At 42.7% G+C, this 12668-nt stretch overlaps 1 protein-coding gene across 1 annotated transcript in view; it reads left to right on the top strand.

The window, feature by feature from the left end:
* The window catches only part of JAKMIP3 (Janus kinase and microtubule interacting protein 3), an 893040-nt gene that overhangs the window by 837646 nt on the left and 42726 nt on the right, over positions 1 to 12668 (top strand). Inside the window, exon 23 of the mRNA XM_085606202.1 lies at positions 9815 to 11125. The gene's annotated coding sequence lies outside the window, so the exon portion shown is untranslated. The remainder of the gene's footprint in view (positions 1 to 9814; positions 11126 to 12668) is intronic.

Below are 12668 nucleotides of genomic sequence, written 5' to 3'. Positions count from 1 at the left end.
GCTAACATTTTAATATTTACCCCCACATATTGCTGATGAACAGGAAATTGTGCTTATTATTTGGCAAATTTCTTTCAGTTTTTGTGAAGTCATGCCTGTGTCTCTCGATCCGTGAAGAATAAACCTAGTTATCCAATCTTTACTCCACTACCCTCTCTGTCACTCAACCATAAGTAGTCATGGAAAAACAATTATTACCTCAATGAAAAAATGTGCGCTCCCTCCCCTTTTTCGTGGAATTCTGCCCCAAGTGATGGGGTTTCAAGGGCCTATTAAAGCTCAGGAAGGGAGGCTGCACACCCCTTCCCCAAAAGGAATATTTTCCACTGGATTGGGAGTAGTGCAAATTAAAGGCGACATTTAAAAAAATGTTTTAACTGCAGGAGGGGTCTTTCTGGGACCTACCACCAGGCCTAGGGGGTTAGGGTATCCCTTTTTCTAAGGACTCTGGACTGAGTCCCGAGTGTCAAGATGGCTGCCGCCACTTCCTTGTTGATGTGGTGGAAACCAGTCAGATCTCACAATGATCCTATGCAGCATGTAATATACAAGGATTTTGAGCTTTAATTGTTAAAAAACTGCTGAATGGATTTACCAAACCACAAAAAGCATAAACAAGCGTGGTCCTAACTATAACTACCCAATACATATATATATATATAAGATTTGTGAATCCCCACAATTTTTTTTTTTTTTTAAAACAAGCATGGACTCCCGTGCTTGTTTGTATTTGAGCCCCCTGTTGTGCCAGGTCCTGAGGGGCTTATTCTTGTAGGTATTATGAGGAGTGGGGCGCATGCGGCCCTCCTCCCCATGGCCAATCTTGGCCCTGGAGACTGCTACCTCCTCGGGGGGACAGGCCGATTGTCATCATTACCGGAGGGGGGAGATGCAGCCCCCCTCCTGAGCCTCTTAAGAGCCCCAGGGATCACCATCTCCCTGGGGTTTCATTGATAAATTGGAGGGGGCTGTGCAAACCCTGCTTCATTGCTCTTAAGGGCCGCAGGGTCACAAATTCAATGTAAAGGGGAAGGGGTGCCTGCCTCCTGGGCCATATTCAACCCAGGTCCATCACCTACCCGGGCCATGGCCAAATTTAAACTCGGAGAGGAGCCATGCTGCCCCCTCCTGGACCCTTTTCACTCCCAGTGTCCACCACCTCCCAGGCCTTAGAAGAACAAAGGAGTGGGATTGCACAGCACCCCTCCTGGAGGTATTAATTGCACTGGGCACCGCCATCCCAGGGCTGGCTCTCTTTGTCCAGGTGTCCCCACCCCCAGGACATAGCTGTTTGATTTCACTTTGTGTGAGCTTTGACAGCTACTGCCAAGCAAGAGCAAGCTGTAAGTCTGCGCCCAGCAGGCAGACGCAGGAAAACTTCTCCCACTCGCTGGGAGCTGACTTTTCGTATATTTTCCTGCCTGCTGTCAAGTGGGCAGGAAAACAGATGACATGATTGCTACCACATGCAGGGAATAGAATTTTTGGCAGCTCCCTGCATGCGGGAGCAAAGCTGGCTCCCGCTGGAGACAGGTAGGCGGCAGGTACCGCGGGGGCATTAAAACTCCCCCACGGTCCCGGCACTCCACACTGGGTACCCTGGGTCAAGCGGTTGGGACCCAGGAGATAGGGTTCCCGGGACCAAATTGGCCCGGGAGGAGGGCCACACCCCCCTTCCCTTCCTTAAAGCACAAACAATCCTAACTTCTTGGGCTTGGGGAAGGCAAAGCAAGCATGCTTTCTCTTGTATTCCAAGTTGAAAAATTAGCTGAAATCCTTGATGGAGGTGAATGCATCATTGATGTATTGGAGCACAATCTGATCTGTAGTGACTATGAATAGTGGTTTCTTTCTTGTCGTCTCCTGGCACAGGAGTACAGCCACTCATACATCCACTCACAGACCACTACAGTCACTCATACACCTACTCACCAACCCATACAGCCACTCACACACCCACTCACCAAACTATACAGCCACTCACACACCAACTCACTAAACTATACTGCCACTTACACACCCACTCTCAAGGGTTACAGGTTACAGTTAGGAAATAAAATTTTAAAAACCTCAGAAATTCACTAAAAAAGCAAATGTTACAGACACATTATAGTTAGGAAATAACATTTAAACCTTTGAAATGTACTGAAAAAACGAAGGTTACATGGATGTTATAGTTAAGAACTATCTTTAAAAAAAAACCTTAGAAATTCACTGAAAAAACCCAAAGGTTACAGGGACGTTATAGTTACACACAGATTTCACAAGCATAAAACCAAAGAAATTCAGCAGTTATAGTTACCAGAGCTAATTATAGCATACGCCTGTCTCTATGTCATGTTATGTTGCTGCTTTAGCTTATAGAGCGCACATCCACCAAACGGTCTCTTGGCGCTAGGTAACTGTCTCATTATGACTCAGGATACTTACTATAGGCTTGCTTAAAGAACCAAGTCTCCAGCATTTGTCTGAACTTTCCATTGTTTACTGTGGTCCTAAGTTCCAGAGGAAGGGCGTTTCAGGCACGGGGAGTAGTGACTGAGAACTTGACTCCACCAGTCCTATTCCCAATAAATTGGGGAATCACTAATTAGTGTAGATGAGTGAATCAAAGATCCCTAGTGGGGGAGTACTTATGGATCTGAGATTTGATAAAAGCTGGACTATTCATGTGCAAAGCTTTGTAGATAGTGCAACATGCTTTGAACATGGATCTCTGTGCAACAGGGAGCCAATGAAGATCTCTGGTCACTTTAGAAATGTTGTAATATTTGGGAAGTTGATAGATCAGCCGAGCAGCCTGGTTTTGATTCAACTACCGCATGTGTGTAAGATGTTTAGGAAGACTCAGGTGGAGGGAATTGGCATAGTCAATTCTTGACATGACTAAGGGCCAAATGTACGACCTGCAAAATAGCGCATCACCAATTGCGAGTCATTTGCGACTCGCAATTTGCGATGTGCTATTTTGCATGTACAACAGTGTATTTACACTGTTTGTGATTCCCAAAGGGGTCGTAAATTGCGAGGCTCATGAATATTAATGAGCCTCTCGCAATTTGCGAGCCCACTGGGTATGACAGGCCCTCCCAGGGATGGTTAAATGATGCACTAATCAGATTGAATAGTGTCCCCCTTGTAGCACAGCCGAAAATGCAACGAAGTTGCAAAAAGATGATCGTGGTTATAATAACTCATCTCAATAAATATTTGAGTTAAAAACTTTTTCAAAACCACGATCATCTTTTTGCAACTTCGTTGCCTTTTCGGCTGTCCTACAAGGGGGACACTATTCAATCTGATTAGTGCATCAATTACTCATTCATACGTCCTGGTTTAGGTGACGTTCTCCTCTAGAGCACGCCTTAACTTGAAAAAACGTTCCATTCAACATTTGGTGTGCGTGGGTTCCATACGGTTTCCTCCCAGGGATGGTGGCATGCTGGGCTCAGCAGACCACCATGTCTGGGACTGCTTTTATAATAAAGGAATTTTTGTTTTTTAAATGCAGCCCGTTTTCCTTAAAGGAAAATGGGATGCTTTTAAAAAAGAAAAATTAAACTTTTCAGTTTCATTTTTTTAAGGGCAGGCAGTGGTCTCTGGGACCACTGCCTGCTCTTAAAAAATATTTTCCAACATACTCACAAAAGGGAAGGGGACCCCTCCCCTTAGCGAGTGGTATACCACCTACTTGAAGTAGGTGGTAAACTTCGAGTGTTTTGTGACCGCAAATGCGGTCGCAAAACACTAGTACATAGCATGTTGACTCGCTATTAGGAAGGGATGCCCCTTCTTAATAGCGAGGGTCGCATGTGCTATTTTGCGAATCAGTGACTCGCAAAATAGCATTTGTACATGCTATTATCCTTTTTTGCGGCCGCAAAAGGGATGTTCTCCCATTTGCGACCGCAAACAAGGGTTGTACATCTGGCCCTTAAGCAATTATAACTTCGACCAAGGCATCAGAAGTAAGAAATGGCCTAACCTATTCTTGGTGACTACTATCTCTGTTTTGTTACAGATGGTTGCTGTTCATACAATCCCAGATGAATAGCATGGTGTCTTGGAAATACAACTTTGAATTAGGGGTTACCAATCATAAAAAGGAGTTGCATGTCATCAGCATAATTCAAAATATTGACTTTCATGTTTTTGAGAGCGTGAACCAGAGGACGGATATAGAGATTAAAGAGATGAGTGGAGACAGAGGAACCTTGTGGCACCCTACAATTCAATTGGACTTCAGGAGAATTGAGACATGCTAATGACCTCACATATTACATCGCTTATGACATGGTCAGTGACATCACTGATGATGTCACAAATTATATAACTGATGACTTTATCCACAAACCCACTCATACACCCACTCACCTGCTCACACAACCACTCACACACCAACTTACACACCCATACAACTACTCACACCCACTCACATACCCACAGATCCATACACCCAATCACACACCCACATAACCACTCCCACTTACAGACCCATGCAACCACTCACACAGCTATACAATCACTCATTCACCCTTTCACATACTCACAAAATTGCTCACAGACCCATGCAATCATTTACACACTCACTTACACACCAAAACAAGCACTCACACAGCCACTCACATACCCACACACCCACACAACCACTCGCATACCCACTCACGCACCCATAAAACCACTCTCACAAGTACTCACTTATACATACATCTATTCACACAGCCATAGAGTCACTCATACAACCAGTCACTCACACATACAGCTACCCATACACCCACTTATCCCCATACAGCCACTCACACACCCACAAAGCCTCTCGTAGAGTTATCCACTCACCCATATAGTCACTCAAATGCCCACTCACTCACCCATACACCCACTCACGCAGCCACACTCTCCAGAACAGCTACTCACACACAAGTCACTCACCCATAGAGCCACTCATATATCCACTTAGTCACCCATACAGCTATTCACACATCCCCTCACCCAACCAAACAGCCACTCACACACCCACTCACAGACCCATGCAGCCACTACACACCCACTCACTCACTAATACAGACACTCACACAGCCACTCACTCATGCATACAACTCACACACCCACTAATTCAGCCTCACAGCTACCCACACACCCACTCACACACGGATATACACAGTCACACAGCTACTTACATAATATATGCTAGAAGTAATATCATTATTAGTACACAAAGTATATTAATTTAACTTTTGGAGAAGCTTAGTATATATGTTTAAGTCATAAACATTTAGAAAACACTCACAATCACTGGATGATGTCATCAGTGATGTAATTTGAGATGCCATCAGTGATGTCATCAGTTATGTTACTGACCATGTCATGAGTAATTTAATATATGAGGTCGTAAGCGCTGCATTGCGGGAGCATAAGTTATAGTTAGCTCAGGTAACTATGTATGTATATATGCTTCTGCTGAAAGAGTTACCTTTCAAAGTCCTGCGCAATGAGTTCCACTCATGGTGGAGGGGCCATAAGGAGCAGGGAGAGCAGTGTCTATGGTCGTCGATGTAGCGTGAAGGGCAGTCCAGGTGTCGGGGATGGTCGATGCTGTAGTGCGAAGATCCTGTTGGGCGTTGCGGACAGTCATTGCTGCAGCTTCATATTGGTGGTCACCACGATGCTGTAGCACGAGTGCAGACCTCGTGTTGCCAGGCCTAACTGACAGGCACTTTGGCGCGAAGAGTTGGGTTCACTGGAGCTTCGTGTTGTCAGGCAGCACAGGTGGCAAGATTTTGGTATGGCAGTCACGAAGAGCCCAAAACATGAGGATTTCTCCTTTTCTTTAGAGAGGAGCTCATTTCAAACTCACTCCAGCATACGCCAGCATGGCTCAGGCAGGTCCAGTTGCAGGTCCAAGCAGCATGTAAAAGTTAAAAGTACATGATCGACTTTTTAAATACACTGCACCCTGCCTTGTGTGCTGTTTAGGGCCTGCCCTGGGTTGACTTACGAGTATTAAATAGGAAGGTTTAGTCCTGGCAAAACGTTTATACTGCCAGGTCGAAATAGCAGTTTAAAACATGTATAAAAGAGCTACTTATGTTGGTGACACAATCAGTGCTGCAGGACCACAAGTAGCATTTAACTTACAGGTCCTGGGTACATGTAGCACCACTATACTAGGGACTTACAAGTACTTTTAATGTGACTGTTAGGTGTCATATTGTATTCCAGGAAGGAGGGAGTAAGAAGGGATACAGGGCTCTATCACCTCTCAAAACATCTAACCATACAAAAACAATAGGAGGTAACCCTTACTGTGCTTAGCCAATCTCTGCATGCCAGCCCGAGAGAATCACCCTATGGCATTAAATGGACTCTCGCCTACTGGAATTTCAAGTGGCATGCTTCATCATAGAGTCTTCATCCAGATACCTAGTGTATCTGGATGGGCTCAACCTTGGCTGCCATGGGAGCTCTTTGGTTATTGATTGAGATCCTAGATTTAAAATAGTCTAGGGTGTCCTGAGTGTTAATTTTATTTTCAAATGGCGCCCTGACGGAGTTAAAAACAAATGGGGATGCACTAAGGAAATTTTTATTCCAACCAATAGCCAACCAGATTCATTTGAATACCATATAGTGATCCCCCTTGGACTGGTATGGAGAGATAGGCTAAGCATGGTAGGGGATCTCTCTTGTTGTTTTCCTATTGGGTGTAAGCAAATTTCACCATGCTTTAAGCAGTTAGCACACACACAATTTAGCCCTGGTTAGCAGTGGTAAAGTGCAAAGAGTCCTAAGGCCATCAAAAATGAGATCAGCAAAAATGGAGGAGTAAGGTAAAGGTCTGGAGGAAAACCACCCTAATGCTGACAGGTCTAACAAGGGATAAGAAATATTGTCAACTTTATTATGCTCCAAGTTTAAATATTTTAAAAGTTTCACAAGATACTATGATGTTGGCTGGATTGCCCACCCCTACAATATCAATATTCTATAAGGAATAACATTGCGCAGGATTTTTTTACATTTCAATATGACACTTTTACTTTTTGAATACATTAATAGTCCTGTAGACTAGACAGAGTCTGACAGTAGGAAGACACTACATGCCCTGCATCACTTTTCTTTTAAATAAATTATGTGCTTACATGATCACTGCACAAAAAATCATGTTCTGTAAACACTGCAAAACACAGTCTTTGTCTATTTTGTGATAAGGGCAGCTAAATAATCACCAGTAAGTATTGATTTCAAAAGTATTGAAAATCATTGCAAAAACATACTGAAATCTAAAAAAATAAGCAGTGAAAAAGGATAGCCTAGTAAGAGCTAAAGCCTGCTTATTGGACATAGGTTGCATCCATAACTAGCAAAGACCAAGTGGAATGTTTTTCTTCATTGAGCTGATCCACTATTTCTTATTCCTCTGTTGTACTATAAGTTGAAAGGGAGCAATGCTCATCTGCCACCATGTCTGCTACTTAGGCACTAATGCAGGTACATTTGCAAAGATTGAGGGGTGCTGTGTCAAACTTTATGCAGAGAGTGGTTAAGAATCCCATTATGTATTTTGCAAAGAAGAAAAACTAACAGTGTTATAAGTACTACTTGACACATATCTGTACTGATAAATTTGAATACTGAAAAGTTGCTTAGAAGTAGTGCCATTTGAAATGATAAAAAGTGATTTGGGCTTTTGCAAATGGTACTTTTTTAGCATGGATGGTGTGTGGATATGATGTGCTGCTGGGACGGAAAAGTACCTTGCATGGTGACAGACGTGTATCACTAGGATATTAGGATTCTAGTGACTGATTATTGGTCACGAGTGAGCACGGATCATCCGTGTGCACCCTGACCTAGGCATCATGGTAAGGAGGTCTTGTTAAATTTGGAGTGGCACATGAAGCTCTACCCTCATTGTGGTAGAAGGTCGCTGCCCTTACCTGGAGTTAAGTGCAAATCAAAGGTGTCTTTGATTCCAGGAAGACTCAGGACAGTGAGGCTTGGGCTCATTTTCATGGAGATGGTGAACTGATAATGCTGGCACTGTGAACCAGGGATCTTGACAGAGGGGAAGGCTTAGGCCTTTGAAACTTTGTGAGGCATATTTCAGAAGACGCTGACAGCCAGGTGTGATCTCAGTTTACTCCTTTCCCTGTATTGAAGATTAATCTGCTATGGCAAATTGTTTCTTGGACAAAAGAATGGGTCAGGGAGAAAGCACTTCAAAGGAACTGACACCCAGAGTTCGAATTTCGAAGGCCCAGACACAATATCATTTGTGCGTCTGCATTTGGACTTTAAAGGTGGGAGCTAGAGCTCAACAATTTGTCAACAATACTGTTCATCAGGAGAAAGAAGATTGCCATGACCCTAAATGCCAGGAGGGGGTCGCTGAGATTGTTGCATACTTGGACGTGCACTGCTAGCAAGGGTAGCACCTGTGGGGTCACCTCTGTGGACTCAGCAGGGGCACATTGGTTCATGTGGAGGAGGCGGGGGAAAAGCCCCAAATCTACTCTAGGGCACTATCCTGTGGCACTTGATGTGTTGATGAATTAGTGTGCTGTGCTTTGTGTGTATGAATAAATTCTGCTTTTCTTACCAGAAGTAAGTATTGGACTGGACAATCCTATTATTGACTTTGCTGTGCATAGTTTGAGTCTTGTGCCTTTGCCTACTTTTCGCCTACCTCTCCCTGAAGAGCCTTGAACTACTCGACCCGAACTACCACTGAGAGTCAAGTGCGGAAGGGGTGGTACTTGGGCCAATTACTCAGGGCCCATAGAAATTTGTGTCCCGTGATATCAGGAGTAAAAAGCCACAACCCCATTTGTGCCCATTAACTCCTGGTTTCCCCATGTCTCTCTGAAAGGAATTCTTACTTGTACCAAATTAAAAGGCCCACAAAACGCTAAGTTTATACTCTAAACTAAAACTTGACAACTAAAGACATTTATAATTAGTTATTATTTAGCCTCCAACCAGCCTTTGTAATACACTGTAGGAAGCCTAATTCCTGATTACCATATGGTATTCTGCATTCCATTTTAGACAAAATGTTAAGATGTGTTGCCCCCTACTCTAGATACATAGATTAATTTCTTCTTTTGTTGAAGTTGAACAGATATGTAGAGGTTTCTATGAGACTAGGCATGCTACATTTGTGCCCAATTTCTCTGAACTTGGTCCAAGAGTTTCATTGGGTAGGTCACAAATCTCAGAAAAGGGTATGCGATCTGAACTGCTCACTTCTAGGAGCTGTGCAACATGCATCAATCCTGCGCAGTGAAAGGTATGGAAGCAAGGATTCACAGGAATGCAGTTGCATTAAATTTCATAAGGCTAGATTTGTTTCTGTGAACTCCTGGGACTAGCTGTGAAGGCAGAGATATTGAGTTTCAAGGTACAGCATGCATCCATCTCTGCATTCACATATGTAATGTGCTGGTATTGTGGCTTGTCTATACTATAGGGTAAAGTGGTTGATGTCAAAATATAAGTAACCTTACGGGGAGCATAAAGAGGTTCAGGACACCCCTGTCTGCTCTCTGCTACTACATATGTAATTCAAAAAGCAGACCCAAATAGACTGCTTCCACCAAGTGAATGGTTACCAACTGCTTATGCATTTTTTTAAACCTTTTAATGCATTGTGATAACAAAGAATCACAATATATATATTTATATTGTGAGTTACAATGTCTATGGTATTCATGTGATTAAATGTTTATCAAGTTACGTTGAGCATGAAAGTTAATATTCCATAAGAATCTCATCATATATGTTGTTCTCTGATACATTATTCTATATTTTACAGATTAACTTGTCTCCGCACAGTAAAAATGAAAAGCTGCTATTGGACATATTTTACTGGCAAACTCAATTTTAAAAAAGCTTTGAAGAAAGCAGGATAACCTTCGCACTAAGATTGACATTTAAAAAAGTTGACTCTTCTGATGAAGAGAGAAAGTTTTGCTAATACAAATTCCTCACCTTGTGTCAGGAATTGCACATTGTCTGAAGACACATTGTGTATCCTCAAAGAAGAAAGCCAAAAATGAATATGAATGAGATTGCAGGCTTTTCTACACACTGCCAAGACACTGTTACTTGCGACGGCTATAGCTTTACGTGAAAAAGCAGTATACTAATTCAGATGAAATGAATAAAGTGTGCTTGCCTGCTAAGCAGGTAGTAAACTGCTTCTGTTAAGAAGTTTGTAATGATGACCTTATGTTTTTATACTTCACCCATTTGATTTCTTATGCACATTTTTGGACAATATTGGGATGTAAAAGAAGTGTGGTGATGAACCAGAGTTGTACAGAAGATTCTGCTGAAAATGTGAAAATGACGAAGGACTATGCATTTTTCAATGAAAGTGGGAAGCAGAACAAGCTAACATTGGTGGTGTTACAGCTAAAGAAAAGTATCTTTCTTTTCACTGACACAGGGTATGTTGCTGATATGGCAAGCCGAAAAGTCCATACGTCAAATTATAAATGAAAAAAAGAGTCCAGGGCCAATTCCTCATAAGGGCTCCCCTTTCAGCTTGGATGTCAGTATCACATGTCATGCAACACTTATTGGATAATGCCCCAAGGATGTCTGATGCCTATGAAATTCTTCATAAAAACAGAGTCCACTCTGACATTTTCCAGTTATCTACTGTGAAATGCCAAAGAGAGCTGGAAACATGATTCCATGTGTTCAAGGGTCAACAGCAGCACAATGACAGATAAAAGGACAACATGGAATGAGAAAGCACAAGGAATGAGGAGGATATCTGAAATGAAGTAGTAAAGGCAGCACCCTTTATCCATAAACCAGGAGCTATAAAAATTATTACAACATAAAAATAAATATTTGAAAACTGGATGATTCAGCAAGAAAGCACAGAATTGTAAATCACCCAAAAATAGCAAAAGACTTACACAAGCACCGAAAGTATTAAGTGCCAAATAAGGACACAAACAAAATATATACGGAACAATGATAAGAAGTCAAATTATTTTTTCTGAAACATGTTATACTTTGAAAAATCAACACATGATGTGGAATTCAAAACGTAATATTCGGATCTTTTGTAAATACAATGAAGATATCCTGTTCGGAAAGGTGCTAAAAGGTAAGCAAGATGCAATAATGCCCTTGTTATTAAATGAACATTTTTAAGAATGCTTATATCATGTGACTGATGTTTGGTAGAGGACTGCATCACTGCCCTATAGCATATGTGCAAATTCTTCTCAATTATGATAAAGTGTACATAAACACCATAGCGCTTATACACTTAGGGGCGTCACCGGTGCACCACGTTGCGTGAAGCACTGTCGGTACAACCTACTGAGTGATATTTACAAGCACACATAAAGTCACCCTGCATGACTTTACCTGCGCTTGTAAATCGCCCTTTTCACACAACACTTTGCTTGTTAGGGGCGTGACATGGGTGTTGCTGTGGGTGATCATTATATCATATGATGTGTTTGTGCCATTTTCGCATGTTGCAGTCACTTGATAACAACTATGGTATTCAGTGATGTAGACCCTGCTAGGTGCAGAAATCAAAAGTAGGGCTATGTCAGTACTGTAGAAGTGCTTAGAAGGAAGTCACTTAGTTAATGGAGGGAGGCTCGTGTAAGTATCTGTGAACCCACTTGTGGATAAGATCTGTGAATGCATTGCACAACAACTATTAGCCCACATTCTCCCCATGTCATCACCTAATTCCATATTGGTTATTCCTAATGCAACAGATCTAGTGCAGTCAAATGGACTGTCTGTTGGAACCACTTTGGATGGTGTGGGAGCAGAGCTAAGAATGTTCTGACTTGGAGGAAATAGTTGGTTAGTGAAAGGAAGCAGCTTAGGTGAAAAGAGTCCTGCGTAGGTCAGAGTATGTCTAGCTCAAGAAATCTGGCTTGGTCAACATGATGTGACGTGGTTTTAAACTGGGGCCTTCCACATGCAGTGAGCAACAAAAAAGCCAAGTGTCACTTTTTTCATGTTGACAACATCGGGCTAAGACTGATTGAAAATTCTAGAGTGGGCCGCTGGTAAACAACGTTTACCCCGAAACTTTTTCCCCGCCTTGAATCACAACGCGGTCGTTACAACGACCGCGTTGTGATTCCGCATACCATTACTCCGAAAGTCGGAAGAACGACTTGCGGAGGGAGGGGGGGCTGGGGGGGAGGTGTTGGATTTAGAATCCAACACCTTCCCTAGTGTCCGCACAGACTGGAGTTGGAATAGTAAATTATACTATTCCAACATCCAGCGCCCCCCCTACGCAAGTCGTTGTTCCGACTTGCGGAGTAATGGTATGCGGAATCACAATGCGGTTGTTGTAACGACCGCGTTGTGATTCCAAGCGGGGAAAAAGACAGCGGAATAACGTCGTAGATTCTGTGCCGCTACCTCGAAGGGACTCCTGGCACTAGGAAACTTTGCACATGAAAGTCTTTAAATAGAGCCTGAGAAAATGGCCTTTGAGCTGCTTATGAAATATAAGAACAGGGGAAGATACCGAAAGAGATGGGAAGAAAGTTCTAGGCTTTGGCAGTGAGGCAGGCAAAAGATTTGCCAGTCTGGTACATTTACACTTGAATTTGGGGATGTATAACAGAGAAAATTATGAATGAAGATGTCTGGTCCGCTGATAGCTA

The sequence above is a fragment of the Triturus cristatus genome, chromosome 1_2 (genome assembly GCF_964204655.1).
Source record: "Triturus cristatus chromosome 1_2, aTriCri1.1, whole genome shotgun sequence".
NCBI lineage: Eukaryota > Metazoa > Chordata > Amphibia > Caudata > Salamandridae > Triturus > Triturus cristatus.
The sequence above is the reverse complement of the archived record's forward strand: the minus strand, read 5'-3'. Positions and strand labels throughout refer to the sequence as shown.